The sequence below is a fragment of the Gorilla gorilla genome, chromosome 11 (genome assembly GCF_029281585.2).
Source record: "Gorilla gorilla gorilla isolate KB3781 chromosome 11, NHGRI_mGorGor1-v2.1_pri, whole genome shotgun sequence".
Taxonomy (NCBI): domain Eukaryota; kingdom Metazoa; phylum Chordata; class Mammalia; order Primates; family Hominidae; genus Gorilla; species Gorilla gorilla.
In genome coordinates, this window is record NC_073235.2 from 69,748,578 (window position 1) to 69,768,571 (window position 19,994).

General features: G+C 37.8%; 1 protein-coding gene across 5 annotated transcripts in view; it reads left to right on the top strand.

Moving 5' to 3' along the window:
• Positions 1–17,760: 17,760 nt before the first annotated feature.
• B3GALT1 (beta-1,3-galactosyltransferase 1) overlaps positions 17,761–19,994 on the top strand; it is a 588,653-nt gene continuing 586,419 nt past the window's right edge. For all 5 annotated transcript variants that reach the window (XM_055380260.2, XM_063694963.1, XM_055380261.2 and 2 more), the window contains exon 1: positions 17,761–18,399. The gene's annotated coding sequence lies outside the window, so the exon portion shown is untranslated. The remainder of the gene's footprint in view (positions 18,400–19,994) is intronic.

The window sequence follows — 19,994 nt, forward strand, 5'->3', positions numbered from 1 at the left end:
AGTTGCAAAGTCGATAATTAGTGTTTTCAGATAAATGTGCTGGGGAAAAAGCATTCTAAATTCAAACGCAAATGGGTTTAGCATTGGCATTTTCTACTGCTTTGCATTATCTGTGAACTCTGTCTCTTTGCTGGAGCAGAAGATGGGAAATTTCACATTTTTGGAGCCAGGCAATGGCATGTGACAGACCCATGGATTACTTAATGTTATAGCTGCCATTGCTACCACCACTGCTACTATGCTGCCTCTTCTCCCTCTGCAGGGACAACTCTTGGTGTGTGGCCATCTAAAACAATTTAGCCCTGCCGTTTTCTCCATATTTTGCATATTCTGTTGTGTTCTTCCTGGCAATTATTCAAATTGAGTGCCTATTTAAGCTTTAGAGATGCAAAAATTTGGGAATACTTTGGCAGTTGTGCTCTTTACTTTCAATCCATGTCTTTGTGTTATCAAAAGATGCATATTGTGTTCTTGTTAAGAGAACAGAAAAGTGGTCTTTAGGGCTTGGATTCATGGAGTAGAATATAGATATTGTTACTATACAAATGGGTATATATTTTTTCTTTCAAGTATTAAAATGCTATTTATATACATACCTAGCTTTGATGTCTAATCAGACACAGATGTTTTCTAAAGTCTGTTTGAATTCTAATTGTTGAAATACACTTCAAACATATTAATTAACAAGTTAATTCTATTCTATTAGATATAAAATTACTAGTACCTACAATGAATAGTATGTTGAATGATTAGGGAAAACAGGAATGGTTTCTGGCTGTGGAAGAGAAACTGGAGGTTTGTTTATTTTCCCTATCAAGTACGTGATTTATTATGCACTAACCAGGAATATAATTAATAGATTCTGGTGTCACCTTATTATTCTAAGAGTTGACTTTTTCAGTATTAATTTAAAAAATACACTGTTGGTCTGTTATACAAAATGAGCTTATACTTTTGAACATTTTGTTAGACTATATTTAGAGGTATAAATGTGTTGTACATAAACCCCTCTAAATAGTGTGACAAGGATCTCCTATGCTTTTAAATTTTACTTCATTTTATCATTATTCTGGGTAAAATATATGGGTCTCAGAAGCTAAGTTGTGGTTAAATTTGCCTCATCTTTTCTGATTTCCATCCTCCTGCCTTTTTAGGGACCTTGTTCATCAATCACACTTCTTGCCTCCTGGAACTTCCACCCATTCCTTTTGTCTTTCTTCTTCCCATCACTTTTATTTTAAAGGAAAACAATAATCTCTAGATAAAGTATCCTCCTTTAGCTACACTGTGTCTCCTCTCCTTTGCAAGGAAGCAGCCTGAAATCATATTTTTTGTTGCAACTGATTCCTCCTCATTTTTCATACACAGCTCCACCAACTATAAACTGGAATAGCCCAACCTTTACAAGTGGCATCCTAATTATTGAACCTAGCAATCACTTTTCAATCTATTTGTCTCTGGCCCTTTAAGCTTGCTTCAATAACACTCTGTTTCCAGGTCCCATGAGTATTTTCCCTTGTTCTCATGACTCTAAATTGAATTTTCATACACTCTACTGACCTGCCCGGACTTGATGATCTTTCTCATTCTCCTCTTGGCATTTGGAACTTCTGTGTTTTCTGTCGTCCTTAACAGTGTCTCCCCTTTTGTCTTGAGGATCTTGGGCATCTTCCTGCATGCTGGAATCCCTCAAGCTGTGGAGACTCTTCTTAAATTTGGTCACCCGGAAATAGCCCCAGAAATGGGAGGACTGGTTCATTTCAATTCTATTTTCTGCCATGTCTGACATCATTGACTACTCCCACCATGAAACCATCTTCTGCCTTAGTTTCTATGATACACACCTCTCCTGGTTCCCTTCTGATTTTCTAGTTGCTCATTCTTTGCCTTTCCTATGTGCTGCTTCTCCTCTGTCCCTCCCTGAAATGTCTATTCCCCAGACGTTTCTTTTCAACCCTCTCTCATTCAGTCATTACACATTCTACCTGGTCAATTTCATCCACATGCATACTCACTTTGTATAAATAAATCCTACTATCATATAACTAACTCTCAAGGCTGGACTCTTGAACTCTGGCTCTGTTTTCCAGTTGTTTAACTCTTCCAAACACACACACACACACACACACACACAAATCACAGTATGTTGAAGTGTTCGCCACAAACATTCCTCTTTTGTGTGTGTATCTGCATGTTATAGTGTGTTAATTTCTCTCTCTCTCTCTCCCTCTGTCCTTTCTCCCTAGAAGCTTTGTCTTTTCCTTTGACAAGGTTAACTCATATCTCATATGTGTCTCTCAACATCAATTTAAGCTTATTTTCTCACCACCCTAGACTGACTTAGGTTCCTATCCTCTACATTTCCTAACAAATTGTAAAACATCTTGAGGTTGCAAATGTGTCTTTATCATGTCTGTATCCTCATTTACAAGAATAAAGAAAGACAAGGATAGAAAGCGAGAGGTGCGGACTTGGGATTCAGTCATACAAATGGAAGTGGATGTGAATGAAGTTTTCTAGACAGAATATATAAGGACTGATGAATTGAAAGCAACAGAATTGTACATGAGCATGATAATATGTTAGGTTTGCGGAATACATTATTGAACTTTGTATGTGGTACCAGTGAGCTTTGGATTTAAGACAGAAAACATTTGATGCTGACAAACTAATAAACAACACAACAGATAAAAGAGAAGCAGGAAAATACTTGCTCAATGAGTAACATAAGTCAAAAAAGTAAGAGCAGCCCAAGAGGCTTTTAGAGATTACTACTCTGGTTTCACACTGACAAAATAAGCAGGAGAATTTGAGGAAGTATTTAAACATCAACAACAAAAAGAACTGGGTAAAATATTGGAGAGGAGGTGTAATGCCAAGAATAGGATGGTGCTTATGGAAATTGGAGTAGGATAATCAGATAAAGAATAAATGTGCTCAAGTAGATGTGCCAGAGGCATGTGGGACGAGGATTAAGACTGGAAGAATCAAATGTCTGAATAAGAAAGAAAAGATATTGCCAGTGGCATATTTCCCTTGTATCTTTAATGTGTAGACTCGGAATGAGTTATGAGGATGTATCAGTATCCTATTGCTGCTGTAACAACTTACCACAAACGTAGTGGCTTAAAACAACACAAATTTATAATCTTACATTTCTGAGAGAAAAAACTCCTTGAATCCAGATCTCCACAGGACTGTGATCCTTGTGGTGCCCCTAGGAGATAATCAGTTTCCTTGCCTTTTCCAGCTTCTTGATGCCTCCTGCAATCCTTGGCTTATGTTTGCTAGCAAAGTAGCAATCACACTATTTCACCGTATTTATCTTAATCACATCTGCAAAGTTCCTTCAGCCATGCAAGTATTAATTTTATATTCACAGGTTCTGGGGATGATAACGTATATATCTTTGGGGAGGGCATGATTCTGTCTACCACAGAGAGTCAAAAGGTAATAAAAATTAGACAAATATCTACATTTCATTAATTCATTCATTTAGCATTGGAGAGACTCTTGTACATTTAAAACCCATCCTTTATAAGAAGAGGTTCATGCTAAGATTTTCACACTCATACTTGAGTCTTAACCCTGTGAAAGAGAGAAAAGATATATCCATTTTATAGATGTTCACACATGTGTTTATAAGAATTTAGTGACTTACCCAAAGTTGCACGGCTAGTGAATACCAGATCTAAAACAAAGCCATGTGTTCTAACTACAAATCAAGTGTTCTTTCTATAACTGTAAAACATTTCCTTGTGATTATAAAAGACATAAAAAAAAAGATTGGATTCACCAGAAGTTTGACAGCAGAAAGAAATGAAAAGGTAATTTTGGTATTAATCCATCATTACATCTTTCCTAAATACATTCTTCATGTTGAATGAAAGTGAAAAAGTTGAACACCTTTCCATTTGTTTCAAATCTTGTATTTAAGACAGATGCTCAGAGTGGTCTAGGAAGCAGAGGAGATAGAAACCGCTACAGTCTTGGTTTACTGCTTGTCTCTCCCCTTCAGGTTTGAAAATACACATTACAAGGTAGCAAGCACAAATGCCCAGAGAGTCAAGCAGGGTCTCTAAATGAGATAAGCAGATTGGATATTAGAACGCAAGCTCAATCATAAATAGTAGCTAATATTCATCTTCCAGAACAGAGAACAAAGTGGGGTGGCAAGCCTGTGGCAAACTTGAGTGTGCTTAGCTGATCACAAGGGGATGGCTTTTTCTCAGCACTAGGTGCAATATTGTTGCTTTGTAGAATGTGGACACAGTGTTGGCAGATAATCATCTTTTTTAAAAGGGATAAGCCAGAAATTAAAATTTTTATATTGAACCACCCATATTTTAATGGTATTTTAAATTGTTTCAAGACACTAAACGGCCAGAGAAAACACATATGAAGACCAGAGTCCACAGTGTTGCAAATTTATAATTTCTAGCATAAGAATATTGATTGTACTAGACTTATTCATCCAAAAAAGCATTGAAATAAAAGAATGAGGAGGCATTGACAGGTAGCCAATGAGAGGTTGAGAATGAATTATTGTTTATACTGTCCTTTCAACATTCCAAAAATATGACATCTGCTCCTTCAATATCCTTTTTAAAATTTATTGGTGGCAATTTTGATGCCATCAATAATTATTATTATTTCAAAAGAAAGCAAACAAATGGAAAGAAAACAGAGTGAGGAATAGATGCAGTAATAAGACAAATATTCTTCTTTGATTTTTTTTCTAAAAACTACACTCACACAAAAAAGTCAAAATCACCAAAAACAAACAAACAAACAAACAAACAAACAAACAACCACGTTTTACTCTTCAAGATGTGATGGGAGAATCTGGACAATCTATCCTTCAGTATAGTGGGAGGATATTCTAACATTCCAACACAAGAGCTACATCATTTTTAAGAGATGACAGCAAAATAGAAGAAAATCAAATGAATCCTGTGTCCTGTAAGCCAAGCTAAGAGGATATGTAGGATTAAGTGAGGATCCTCTCTGCCAAAAGCTGCTGGGCAGTCAGGGCAGATCAGGGCGGGGAGAGGTCCAGCAGCTCTGGCGCCAGTGAAAGCTTGGATGGCCTTGGCAACGGCAAGTTGCTACTGTGCAGCAGAGGAAGCTGGGATCCTGATAAGAATTTACTTACTAGGCTGGATGGAGGGACAATGTTTCCAGTGAGGGCGAGTTGGCAACAGATGGAGGAAGACCATTGTAGTAGTCCATTCTCACGCTGCTACAAAGAACTGCTCAAGACTGGGTATTTGCAAAGAAAAGAGGTTGAATTGACTCACAGTTCAGCATGGCTGGGTAGGCCTCAGGAAACATACAGTCATGGTGGAAGGGGAAGCAAACACAGCCTTCTTCACATGATGGCAGAAAGAAGTGCCAAGCAAAAGGGGGAAAATTCCCTACAAAACTATCAGATCTCCTGAGAACTCATTCACTATCACGAGAACAGCATGGAGGTAACCACCCCACTGGGTCCCTCTCATGACACACGGGGATTATGGGAACTACAAGATGAGATTTGGGTGCTGACACTGCCAAACCATATCAATCATTTCCTGTTTTGTAACTTCTGACAGTGTAGACAGAAATGAGTGAAGAGTGCAGTGGCTGTAATGGTGGAAACTCACTTTGAGTGTGTTGGTCTTCTTGGTGAGGAAGGCCACACTGAGTGGTCAAAGGCTTGGATGTTCGTGGGGCTGGGGTAGTCTCCACAAGCCAGAATTTTCAGTGGTAGAAGTTGTGTCGGCCAAGAAGTGCTTCCACCATGGTTTGGAATTTGTATAATAGTGCCCATTCTTCCTATTTTGATATAATTTAAATAACTTTCATAGAAAATCAATGTAATCCATCATCAAGAGATAATCACTGCTATTTATAGAATATATATATAAAATATATATTATATACATACATACTGTAAATCTTATATTAATATACTATGTAGTTTTATTTGAAATGTGTAATATATATGTAGTTTTATTTATATAAAACATCTTCTATAAGTATATATAAATATAACCTTCATATATTTTTCATATATATGATATATTACCTATCCTATTATATATTGTATATATATATAATATATAAATAAATGAAAGCATTCTGAGATCTGCTGACATTTTAAATGACTTCTTTTTGGTTTGCACATATTGTTTCACTCTTTCTGCTGTAAATTTATAGATTTGAGAAATGCACTATGTCATGTAACCACCATTGTAGTATCATGCAGAATATTTTCACTGTCTTAAGAAATCCATTCTGCTTCAGCCATTCAGTAACTCCAACTTGAACTCCTGGAAATCACTGTTGGTTTATTATCTCTGTAGTTCTGTGTTGTCTTGAATGTCATACAAATGGAATAGCACAGTATATAACCTTTGCAGACTGGCTTCTTTCATTTAGCAGTATGTATTTTAAGATTCACCTATGTCTTTGTGTTGCTTGTTAGCTTATGACTTTCACTTTTCATTGTTGAATAATATCCCATTGTATGAATATACTATAGTTTGTTTATTGATTTGCCTATTGAAAGACATCTTGGTCACTTTCAGTTTTTCTGATTATGAATAAAGTTACTATAAACATTTGCATGAAGGCATAAACATTTTGGGCAAACATAACCTTTCAAATCAGTTGGGCTGATACTGAGGAGCATAACTGTTAAATCATACGGTGAGACTACATTTAACTTTGTAAGAAACTGCCCAACTGCCTTCCAATGTGACTGTACTATTTTTGCATTCCCAACAGTAATGAATGAGAGTTCCTGTTGCCCTGCACCTTCACCAGCAGTAACTATTGTCAGTATTTTGGATTTAATATGTATGTCGTGGCATCTCGTTGTTGTGTTAATTTGAATTCCTTAATGACATACGATGTTGAACATATTTTCATGTGCTTGTTTGCTATCTATTTATCTTCTTTGGTGAGATCTTTTGTTTCTTCAGCTCTTTTGTTCGTTTTAAATTTTTTTTAATTGTTGAGTTTTAAGAGCTCTTTGCATAGTTGGGATACAAGGCATTTATCAGATATGTGTTTGGAATGTATTTTCTCCCAGTTTATGACTTGTTTTTTAATTCTTTTTTACTGGGTGTTTCACAAAGCAGGGTTTTTAATTTCAATAAAGCTCAACTTATCAATTTTTCACTGTCATGGAACAAGTTTGTTTGTTTTTAACCTGCTGTTTCCACTTAACAATATGTTTTAAACATATTTCTTGCTAATAAATATATATTTATAGTATCAAAAAGCAGAAAAAATACTTTCAGACACAGAGAAAAACAAGGGAGAAAGAAATGTTTTCTAAGTTTATTAGGCATGAAAGTACAAAAAACATTTATTTTATGAGTGAATAAATATGTTATTTAAAATTCACCCTATATTATATTCTCTCTATATTTTTGATTATCTCTTTTTAATTTAATTTCTGTTCTGCTATCATTGTTGCAATGTCAAGGTGAATGTTGAAAACTGATCAGAATGTTAACATGTCTTTGGTTATGCTACTTAAAGTATAGCCTAGTTCTTTGTAATATAAAATAGAAAGCTTTAAAACCTAAGAATGGACTCCAGAGAGAAAATGTGTAGTGTGGAAGTGAATTTGAATCATAGAATCCCTGAATTTAAAGATAAAATGTAAAAGAAAGTTCAAGACTCTGGGTTGTTTGAGTCCTTTGTATCTTGGTAATAATCAAGACATGGAGGCTTATTACTAATAAAAAGGTTGCATTTAGTGTTCTGTTCTAGAATTTGTACACAAGCTGTCTTTCATTTGCAGTGATGTTAATAAAGTAAATTAGTATGTAATATGCACCCAACAAAAAAGATACCTTGCCTTATGCCATTATCTCTTTAATCTTCTCAGTTTCTCTTCAAAGGAACTATTATTAACCTAATTTTACAAATGAGAAGACTAATGCTCTGAGAAGTTAAGTAATCCAACATCACACAGCTAATAGGTGATGGAGCTGGGTTTTTAACCAAGGACTGACTGATTGAAGAGCCGAAGCTTTCTCAGCTACTCATACACAAATAATTATCATGCAAACCAAGTGTGTCATATATTTGACACAAACACTTCTCATTTGGGTGGGAGATAAGGCAGAATAGACATAAATATAGTGCCTGGTATGTGACAAAAAATAACCTCATATGATATGATAATGAGTATAATGAGAGATCAGTAAGAACTGAAATAAATTGGTGAGACAGAACTAGTAAGCTGATCAACAAGTCAACTTTCCTTTCCTTCTGGACAGCCGGAGTTCATTTTTCACAATACTTTCTAGTTATTCTGGTCATTACTATATATCATTTCCAGGCCTGGCCCATAAGAATCACCTATATAATCTTTATAATCTTATAATACAAGCTGATAGATGTGCTTCTATCAGCCTGTATCCTTGAATGATTGAGTAAGGTAACAACTACCTACCCTCAATTAGATTTTATGAGTTCAAGAAATAAACTTCCACTATACTGAACTAATGCTATTTCTAAGTTTACCTGTCACAATCAGCTAGTATTCTTCTGACTAACACATAAATTAGTACCAGAAGTGGGGTGCTACAAAACAAAAACCGAACATAGGTAGCACTGCTTAGAAAATGGGCAGCAGGCTACAAGCAAATTAATCTTATGAGTTGGAAAAATGTAGAATAATAATACCATGCACAGGCAAAATAATTGGAAAAATTGTCTGCAATAAAATTTAGGTGCCCACTGAGCATTTAGAATTAGGAGAAAAAGTTAAAACACAATCATAATACTGTACATTATTTGTTAATAGCTAAATTTAGGAAGCTATTTGTAAAGAGAGAGAGGAAGTCTGTTAAGAATTGGTCAGTTTACAAGCAGTAATGAAAGGGAATAGTGAAAGTCCAAAAAATTGGAGGTTAAAGTGTTAAAAAAAAATCATACTGGTTCTAGTCTTCACATATCAGGGATTACAATTTAAAAACAGAATGAGCAACTTGGTCCACTAAATTAGTTTAAACATGTGTTTACCCCACTCATTTATGTTGACCTCAAGGAACCTTCCATTGGGTCGAAAGCTAAGGGCAGAAGGGTAAGGATAAAAACATATAAATAAGTCTTGAGGATTATGTCTAAGAAGAAAACTTCAAGAGTGGATACTAACAAACACAACTGTCTGGAAACAACAGCATAAAAGCCTATTACATTTTTGATAAGTTGTATCGTCAAAGAAATTAGAAGCTCACGCTTCTGAAACAACTACAACAACAACAAAACTTTGACACTTTAGTTTTTAAACAACCATCAAGCTCCCAAACCTGCACCAGCAAGAAGAAGGCTGCAAAAACAGGACAGACATATGCAGCATCACCAGCTTCAAATGGGATCATAGAGAATAATTTACAAGGAAGAACTTCCTGCAGGTGGAAGCAGGGCCATACAGAAATATGCACAAAAGAGTTCCTCCCAGAAAGTAGAATCAGGGCCTCATTAAGGAACTTCCCCTCACCCAGGATCAGGAATTTCACAAGGTCCACAGTAAAGTTTTCTTGACTGCTATGCACCAGTATCTCCTTAGTATATCCCATTATAACCCTTTCTAAAAAGATAGTTTTCAATTGCTACTTTATATGCCATTGTTCATTGAGTATTCATGTCAGATAACTTGTCTTTTAGTTTATAGTTAATGAAGAGGCACATTAGATTCTGGTAGATAATAATGTGCACATCTTGATTTTGAGCCAGATGCAGTATCCAGTTGGGAACTGGTTTCTTTCTGACCATAGAGGGCTTGAGTGAAATGAAAAAGGACAGCAGAAACTGAGGAATTGTTCACTGAAAGCATTTCTCTTTCCTCCTGGGTACATAGCTAGTCTGTTACCCCCAAATTGTCTTGCAGTTGATGTGGCCATGTCTATGAATTCTGGCCAATAAAATGTCCGTGTAAATGACACATGTCACACCTAAATGATCCTTCTTGCTCTTGCATGCCTTTTTCATCAGTATATTGAGTTCCAGAATGAGTTTGAAAATTATATGTTGAAGATGACAGTGCCTACATGACTGTGTGGAGCAAACCCCTTTGTCCTTTCTCCTCATATTAATGGAAAAAGAATGAGTTTTTAAAAATCCCCTTGTGTTACACCCTTGATATATTATAGTTTATGTGTTGCAAGATAGCTACACTAATGAATACTTTAGAAAAGAGTTTTTGAAAAAAGAAGGTGGTGAAATGAGCCATGAAATTTACTTGCGATGACGAAACGTATCTGCTTTAGCGGGAAACACATGAACAAAAGTCTGAGACTCCATTGAGCTTTGAAAGGTTATATGGAAGTTGAGGCAAGTTAACCACCTCAACTTTATAATTACTGCTACTATAATAATTAATAATAGTGTTTATCTACAAACCTAATGTATACTGAACAATAATCTTCCAGATACTGAACTAAGTACTTTGTACATATTATCTCATTTAAATTTGAAAGTACTTCTAAGAACTAGATATTATTATTATCTTTATTTACATAAGTGAGGAAATAGAGACATGAAGATATAAGAAACTTGCCTAGATTTCACATTTCATAAGAGGTAGACCTAGAATTTTAACTCAGGTTGATCTGTCCCCAGAACCTACATTTTTAATTCATTCTATTGCCTAGAAAGCAAAACACTTTAAAACTTCTCTGTAAATACTCATTTGATATAAATAAAAATTTGCATGGAATGGTTGAGGTTTTGAGGTTGAGTATTCCAAAATGATCTAAATCATGCTTCTGTTAAACGTATTTTCAGTTGATCACCAAAACCAGGATCCATCTTATTGTAGCTCTATCACGTGTTTATTGTTTAGATAACCCGAAAAATATATAGCTCACCTGTGTTTGTATCAATTTGTACTAATCACTGCACTTAAGTGACTATAGACATAACACATTAATGACCCAATGGTTAATTTTCATTAATTTCTCATTAAAAGTCAAGCACAAAACTGTACTTTCATATATTTTAGTTATTTTATTTCCTTCTTTTGACTAATCTGAAATTGTGCCTAATTCAATTACTCTGTTACAATCTAGAAAATTGTGATGTTCTTGCCTTCGAAAGCTAAAGCCCAACAAAGAGGATCTATGGTCCAGTACCAGTATCAGCTGTTGGAAGTTATCTTCTAGCTCTAATGCAATCATTTCTTCTAGATTTCAAAGATTCCTATTCACTTCCCAGAAATAAAAATTTTTAAGGCCAAAAAGACATTAATTAGTTACATTAAAATACCTGATTCAATGTACCTGATCAAAATACCTGATTCAATGTAAAATACCTGATTCAAGAGATTTCCAATTTGCTGCAACCACTTGAGATTTTCTGTAACATCTAATGGATAGCCCTGTTATAACATCGTTGGTAAACTTCACTGTGGGATATAAACCTGGGGGTGCTGTTGGCTTAGTACTGGATTTATTCAAGGATAATTGCATAAAAGACTTAAAAATCCCGGGATAGTGGCTCTCTTGAGAGCTGACCAAGCAGGCTGAAGGAGATAAATACAAGCAAAGTAAAATACATTGTCATCTTTCTTATATAAAATAACATTAATTCGATATAACATCTTTCTAGTACCTAAAGCCTAATAGAGATGTTAAAAATATATCATGCCGGGAATCTGACTTATCTTACCCTCTGCAGTCATGTTTTGTAATGCCCTTGTTATAAATATTTATAATTAATGTCTTAATCGAACAGTGCCTGATAATAATCAGAACTGCTTTTCTAAGAATGAAGTACTCAAGTCAAGTACTATATAGGTTTAGCTGCTGAGTATAATTTTAAAAAACTGAATATGATATATACAAATAAAAAATCTCAACCAAAACATTGAATAATACAAAAATAGAAGCCATTATTACTAAATTTTTAAAAATTAAAGACAATAACGGTTTTAGTATTCGGATACTCACATAAAATTATTAAGAATTCACATCTCTTGGGAGATAAGAATAATCTATAAAGGAACAGAATTGTAAGTAATTTCAGAAAGGATTGCAAAACTTGGACATAAAGATGTGGACTGTAAGATCTTTAATGTTCACATAATCTAGATTTTTTAAAAATTGTGAAGTGTGAAACTGTATTTTCATTTTATAATTAAATGAATATTAAGGAGATTAATTTTTTTCTACCATTAAAAAAACATATCCACTTTTTCTAATAACTGCTAAAAATCCTGTTAACAGATAAAGGCAATTAGGCACGTTTGAGTCTACATGCAATATAACTGGTACATTATACGGTATTAAGCTCATAAACATGCTGTCAACTTTCTGATTTAAGGGGTCAAAAATTCTTCACATAGCAAGTATATAAAATATTTTTTGAGCATTTTACTTTAAGGACTTCAACAGTGAGATGTGCAAGTCTGTTATATTTTTCCTTGTGAATGTGAAAGTGTTCTATGGTGCTCACTGGGTCTCTGCGCAGCCAGCAGGCAATAAAACAGAAGCAACAATGGCTTGCATGCTTCACTTACCAACTAAACAACATAGCCTATGCCCCCCTAGCATCACCAGGTCAACAGCCAGTACTAACCGACTACATCACAGGTATTGAAATATTCTTGGCGACTTGATGTTATAGACATTTAGAGAAGTGGATTTAAAATATCAATCCTGTTATGAAATATGATCCACTGTTAAATAGACACCAAAGGTTACTGAATATAAAATATGCATGCAGCTCACCTCCATAATAATACGACAAACAACAAAACAAAGAAATTGCTAAAGGAGAACACTATAGGTTTATCTTCCATACGGTACAAAGACTAAGGCAGACTTTCAGAGCAGATAACATTTTTTTAAGAAAAAAAAGCTTGGCAAACTTAATTTCTAGAAAGTAATTATCAAGCTGCATGGTAGCATAAAGTCCTATTGATCCAAATTTCTCTTTCTGTATGAACTTCACAGACTTGCATGACTTGGCATCAGTAAAAGCTAATGATGATTCATGCTATTAGCTTCCATAGCTGCAGTCCCTAGGAACTCAGCTTTGACCTTTTATTAGCAGTTTTCTCCCGAGGCAAGTAGGATTATTCTCTAGGCTCACTTCCTAATCACCCTAGAACACCTGGAGAATTTGTTAAAAGCCAGACTGAGTGAGGGTCTGGGATGCTAAAAGAAAGTGAAGATTCAGTCTAAGGGAAGAACGCTCTTGCCTGTGTAATCTGGACAACAATCCTGGGATACCACAGAAAATAAAATTACTGTTAGAATTTAACTTATGTAAGGTTAAAATAGTCATAATTGCAAAAATTCATGTTAAATATTATAGTTTGGTTTCAACTTTTAGCATCATTTCTCCCTGCTCTTCCCCACAAAACCCCATGTAACATTTATACATTCATTTTTCCTTGACCAAACATTTATTGAGCTCTTATCACTATGCTAGACACTTAAATAGCATTCTGTTATGGTAATACAGGAGTCATTAATTTTTTAAAATTAATTTTATAGTGTCCTATGCTTTAAGTGGCTTCAGAACCTAGTATTGACTAATGAAGCCATAGAGAATGCTTTACAAATAACTTGAAAACTCTGCTCCTTTTCTCCTTCCTTACTCCTTCTTGCCTCTCACTTCTTCCTTACTCCCCCTTCCCCGACACACACACACACACAAGCACATGCCTTCCTTCTACTTTTCCATGTCATGCTGCACCAATGTCATATGTAGCTGCTGTTAAGTAATCACAGCTTAAAGAAAAAAAAATTCATTATTAATAGACGTTGGATTCTCTTACTCAAGCAAATGACCAAATTTTAAATTATAAAAATTGAAAATGGAATCTAATGAGGTAAAGAGGTATCTTTTCTGCAATTTTGGTAATGACTTGATTTCTATAACATTATAAACAAACACTCAAATGAAGGATTGCATATCTTTAAACATGCTTTTGTTTTAAACATAACAGTAATAAAGACTGTCAATAATTTGACTTTATGAAACTATGTCAATTCAAGTTTTTTATACAGCCTTCTGCATAAATCATGACTCTACCTCCATTTTAAAATATTGAATGTAAAGAAACATAACTCTTTTCTAATGTAAATATCCCGCTTGAATTATCCTTTCCCCATTCTGCGTGGATCAAATGGTTGTCACCCTAATCGCCCTACCACAATTCTTTTTAAGGAAACCAAAGATCTTCTCACCCATTCTCACCATCTCTTGTCAATACTTACAGTCAAGAGTTGATTTTCAGATCACATTTCGCCCCCGCTCCAAAATAAACACTATCCTTACTTTTTCTTAATTATAAATGATCTTCTAGTCTTGTTGCCCTACTATACTCTGTCCTTTGAAATATTTTACATTATCTTAGTTTCAATGATTTCCTCTTTATTGATAACTCTCAAATCTCAGTAGCAAAGAGTATGTTGTGGTGGTATTTGAACACTTGCCTGTTTGGAGTCCTGTTTCCTACAAAATTTTGATGAATGACTTTCGTCTTTTACTTATATTTGTGTGTGTGTGTGTGTGTGTGATGTGTGTGTACACACAGGTCTGGTATAAAGAATATTTTTAAAAATGCTAGTTATGATTAACTTAGTAGAATCTAATCTATTCTGTTAGTTTTCATTCTTGTCTTCTCGTTTTGATTTTGCTTCAATCTTTCAATGCAAAGAAAACCTAATGTAGCAATCTTATAATATGAGCACAAATATTTATTTTATAGATGTTTTATAGTTTTTAAATATGATAATTGAGGTGCTCTGTATTTGAAATTATCTAACAAGTTATATTTATTTAGGGAAAAAGGCTTTATTTCAGGTGTAATTTACATCCAATAATAAAACATAAAAGTCTGCCCTTCATTTAAATTAAGATGCCAACCATTAAACTTGCATATTTTAATAATATTGGAAGTGGCATAGTGAAGGAACTAAAGGAAAAACATTCTAAGCTGGGCAACATCAACAAATAAAGTGTAACTGATAGTCAATTTATCCTAAAATTGGTAAAGGAACTCTTTGAAACTTAATATGTTCATCTTTAGAAATAGATATTACACATCCATAATGAACAGTGCCATTGTAAGAATTAAACTAATTCACATTTGAGAGAGGGTAGTATTTATCATTAAATTCCAGTTCTTCACCTTTTTAGAAGGGCTTTTCTGCAAGAGTCCATTGTGGCTTGTAGTTTCAATTATAAGTTAATCCTCATCTCTAAGAAAGGCAGCTATAGGTTTTATTTTGTTTTTAATCTCTACTTTACAGATAAGGAATACTGGGAAAGTTTAAGTGACTGACCTATGATTACTCACCCAGACATAACCAGAGCTGGAACTAGACCAATTTCTCTCACTTCTTATTTAGTTTTCTGCCTGCTAGATGTAACTTTTGTCATAATGGATCCCAATGAAGTATTTAGTTCCTATTCCTAATAAATATAGATTTTCTACATCAATTAATATGAAGTTATTTTATATACTTTCAGGATTAGGTCAATCATTATTGACCATTATTGCTGGTACTGACCAAGCCAATTTCTGTCTCTATTAACAAGTGGAATGAATTCTCTCATTGCACAAGGAGAAAAACAGACATATCCATAGGCCAAAAAAAATTATTAAATTAAATTATCTTATTAAACAGTCATATAATTAAGTAACACTGGACTTTCTGTCCAATACATCCCATGAAATTCATAGTAATGCATGAAAACCTACTTAACATGCAATCTTTTCAGATACTTTAAAAATTTTGTCTTGGTTTTTCATCTTTACTGATTTTAAATATTTCATGGTTTTCACCATTAGTATGTTGTTAATTTTGAAGTTTTTTTTCTCAGAGCTGCTTATACAGCATTAGTGATATGGTAGCAATAGTGATATGAGATATTAGTGTTATATCTATATGCAGACTGTTGATTTTCTTTAGCTTTTTTGCTTCTGTAGGATAGTCATTTAATTGTCTTAATCTCTAAAAACATGGTACATAGGACCCATGTATTTTCAAGGATAACTGTTGCAAAATATTGAATAACATGGAAAGATGATATAAAATACTGGAAAATAGCATAATTGGCAGGGCATGGGAGAATGGTTAGAAAAATCATACTGATACTTGTGCAAGCACATTTCTGCAAGTTTCCACATAGCTTACAACATTCTAAAGTCAAAATTAGCTTTTAATGGAAAATCATTCAAAACTTACCTTTTATCAGGCATATTTCTAAATTGTCATTGCATTTTAATTTTGATTTTGAGATTTAAGTTTTAAGATTTCTACATTTTGCAAATATCAGCTCCTCCCCATGAATAAAATATATTTTTGAATAAATATATTTTTCTTTCTCTCCCAGATTTCAACTTCACTCTTTTATTCTTTTATTATTCATTTTTCCCCTTTATTACCTCATATAGTCAATTAGGGTGCTGATTTTATGTCATTGCACAATAATAAAGAACTACATATACAATTTCTGAAAACAAAACAACAACAAAAACCCCTCTCTAGATTAAAAATCTAGTGTGGTGTGGTCCATATTCTCTGTTTTTAGCCTTAAAAAAAATGAACTTATCTATTAGCACAGCCAGTTCTTTTAAGAAGAGATCATCTGGCTCCCAAACTACATCGGTCAAATTACTGAAGGGGAGAAAGGCATAAGGGAATTGGAAAAAACAGTGATGATATGCACATACTTTCTATAGTACTAAAAGATGGCAATACACATCAATTTTGCAATCAAATTTTCCTCATAATGCTAATAAAATTTAGACAGGGTTTGTTTTGGTGATCACAGGATATATGGAGTTTTTAAAGAGTAAGGTAAGTGAAGAAAAGGGTGATTATTATTGCAAACAAAAAGGATCCCTTAAAAATACAATTAGCAAGAAGAGCTTCAGCATCATAGCTAAGACACATTGAATTCCAGCAATCTGTCGACTATGTAGCTGATATACACACTTGATTTTTGACCCTCACAATAACGTTGTGAGGTGGGTATGACTATTTATCAGAGAGGGTCACTTTGGGAAGGTCCCAAGCTTATTAAAACCTTCATGTACAACTTTTTTTTTTTTTTTTACTAGAACATTGTAATATAAACTTATTGGTAGAACTCTGAGCCATTCAGACATATTTGTACTAAAGAAACTAAAAATGTTTCATAAGGGAAGATCATTACAATTTACGGGAGAGTGGTGCAGAAAAACATTTTGTGGCTTTTGTTTTCTTTTTCTTTTATTGCTAAATAACATTACTTCGCTAGTGTTTGAGTCAAACACACATTAAAAAAAAAACTATTAGAACATTCAGCTTATCCAAAGAAAAAGGAAAAAAGGAAGCAAACCAATTAGGCTGGCTGCTTAAATTAACTTTCCCCATTCTCAAGGTTTTTTGTTTGTTTGTTTGTTGCGTTTGGGGTGGGGAGGTGAGGGGCGTTTATTTGGAGGGGAGACGGGGAAGGTCCACTCTGCCTACAACTCCGACATTTCTCCGTGTGCCTCTTTGCTAGCTGGGGACACTTTGTGGCTGATTACTATGAGGAGTGGTTCGAAGCCTAAGAAGTAGTACTCTTTTCAGCTGCCAAAGGGAGAAGGACGGGGGCGCTGTCTGGTGACTGTTCGCGTGATTCCTTCAAGGCGGCGACCACCTCCTGGGATTCGCTCTCCAGCCGCGCCGTTCGTACTCGGGTCCCGCGACCCCTCCCCGCTCCCCCCTCGCCCCAGCGATGCCAAGACGCTGAACCGCAGGGACGAGGCTCTGGGGAGAGAGTCACCCCGCGGCGCCCTTTCCTGCCAAGACGCGGGCTCCTGGCGGTCAGAAAGCGCCCCAGGCCCACCCCTGCGGGCCCGGCTTTCCCTCCTCACCTAAGGCTCCGGGGCCACGAGTCCCCCATCCTGCGCCCCTCCCGCGCCTCCCCCATCCCAAACCCCAGCAGCGTCGCTGCCTCTCCCGGAAACAAGCCCGCTGAGCAAAGGCGGAGGAAAACCTTGGGCCTTCCGCTCTGATTGGTCTCCCCCCGCCGAGCGGGGCGAGGCAGTGATTGGCTGCCGGGCGTTGTCAGTCGCCGAGGCCAGAGCCATCGCCGGGGAAGCGTAGCCGGGCTCGGTTGCTCCGGCTGCCGCCGCGGCTGCTCGGCTAGTGCAGCTGGGCGAGCTCGCGCGGGCGCCGCCGCCGCCTCCGCTGCTGCCCACCCCGCCGCGCCGCCGGTCTTGCAGGCGGCCGCCGGGGAGGGGCGGCCGAGAGAGCGGAGCACGAGGAGGCGGGGGCGGCAGAGAAGTGATGCTGGCGCCGGGGATCGGGGCAGCGGCAGCGGAGCAGCAGCATCTTCGGGACCCTGGCTGCAGCGTCCCTGTGGCCCGCGCGCCAGCCCAGCGGCCGGAGACCACGCGCCCCGCGGGTAAGGTTCTGTCCGGCAGCGCCCGCGAGGCCCCCGGGACGGCTGGCGTGGTCTCTGGGGGTTACGAGGCGCGTGGTGGCCGGGGCATCCCGACGAAGGTGTTGGGACCCGGACTGCGTGTCCCGACGCTGGGCTGGGCTACTGCCCGCGCCCGTGCGGCTCCAGCTGGTGCGTTCTCCCTTCCGCGCTGACAGACTTTGACAGCGCGGGGATGGCATTGTGTGAGTGTGGATGTGGATGCGTGTGTGCGCGCGCGCGGCTTGGGGCACTTTGCAGCGAGAACAGTGGGTCCCCTCTGCGTGGCCCGACGTCCTTCAAGGACCCAAGCTGGGCTGGAGTGAGTAGGATGCTGTTGGCTCGGCGGGAGGTAGAACGCACGGAGCGCACGGGAAAGTCCACCGTGGCTCGTAAAGAGCCGAGCAAATTGAACTTTATTGCGGTGATTAAAAGGAGCTGTGGACCTGGCGCGCCAGGGGAGAGGCGCGTTCCACGAGGCTCCCCAAAGTCCCACTTTGCCCCGGGGACTTCGGAGGGGAAGGGAGGAGAGGGAAAAGTAACTGTTGGTCCAAATTGCTGAAGAAAAGGAGGAAAGAGAAGTTGGGGGTGGGGGTGGAGGTTACTCTTGGGGGAGTGGCGACTTTTAGGTGTCTGAAGCCCCGCGTGGGAGGCTTGCTACACTTTTCTGGAGCGCAGACTTGAGGATGGAGAGTCCCACTCTGAGGTACTGGTAGCGGCTCCTCCTGCCTGGTGGCGGCGTAGGGCGCAGCGGGACAGCTTGGTGGAGGCAGAGCGGGGCTCGGACGCCCGACGGCCCGGCGTCCAGGTGGGGCCACTGCCTCCCCAGGCCGCTTTGGCCCGCTGACCTCCCAGGTTGAGACCCGGCCTGGTGCGCCCCTGGCAGCTGCCAAATGCCTGGCGGCTCCGCCTTCCGACAAAGTTCAGGCCCGCTGGGGTCTGGGCCATCAGACCTAGGGCACGTTAACCACGCAGAGTAACCAAGTTAGGGTACCCAGCTGCCTCCAGAGCGTTTTTGTTTCATATTAGATTATCTTATTTGATAAAGCTGTTGAGAGTTCCACCCGTGCTGCAAAGCCTTCCGCAGAAGGCGAATTCTGTGCGCTGCTGCAAATGGATGGTGCTACTGGGCCAGATCCGAATCTCCGTAGTTCAGTGCAGAGGCTTCTCCATCCCTGCTCAGGGCGCACAAACTTACTCTTGGCGATTGTTTTCTATATGGCTCCTTGTCTCCGTGGGAGTATCTGCTTAGGAAAGTTCTTGAAATACCTCAATACTAAGGAGCTCTCCCCACTGTCTCAGATGGGGCGAGGCTCCGGTCCTTGACTGGCGTTGGGGTTGCAGCAGGGAATGGAGGTGGAACATCAGCTCCCTGCCTGTCAGCTTTGGCAAAACAAAAATTGGCTCAATACAGGGAGGCGGATCTTGAACTGGGGACAGCATTTTTCTTGTTATGTAGCTCCGTAATCTCTTTCACTAGAGGGATCTTTTGTCCCAAAACAAAACAAATCACAACACAACAAAAATACCCAAAACCAAACCGCAGAAACCACTTTGATTGGGCTCATTTCTGATTTGGT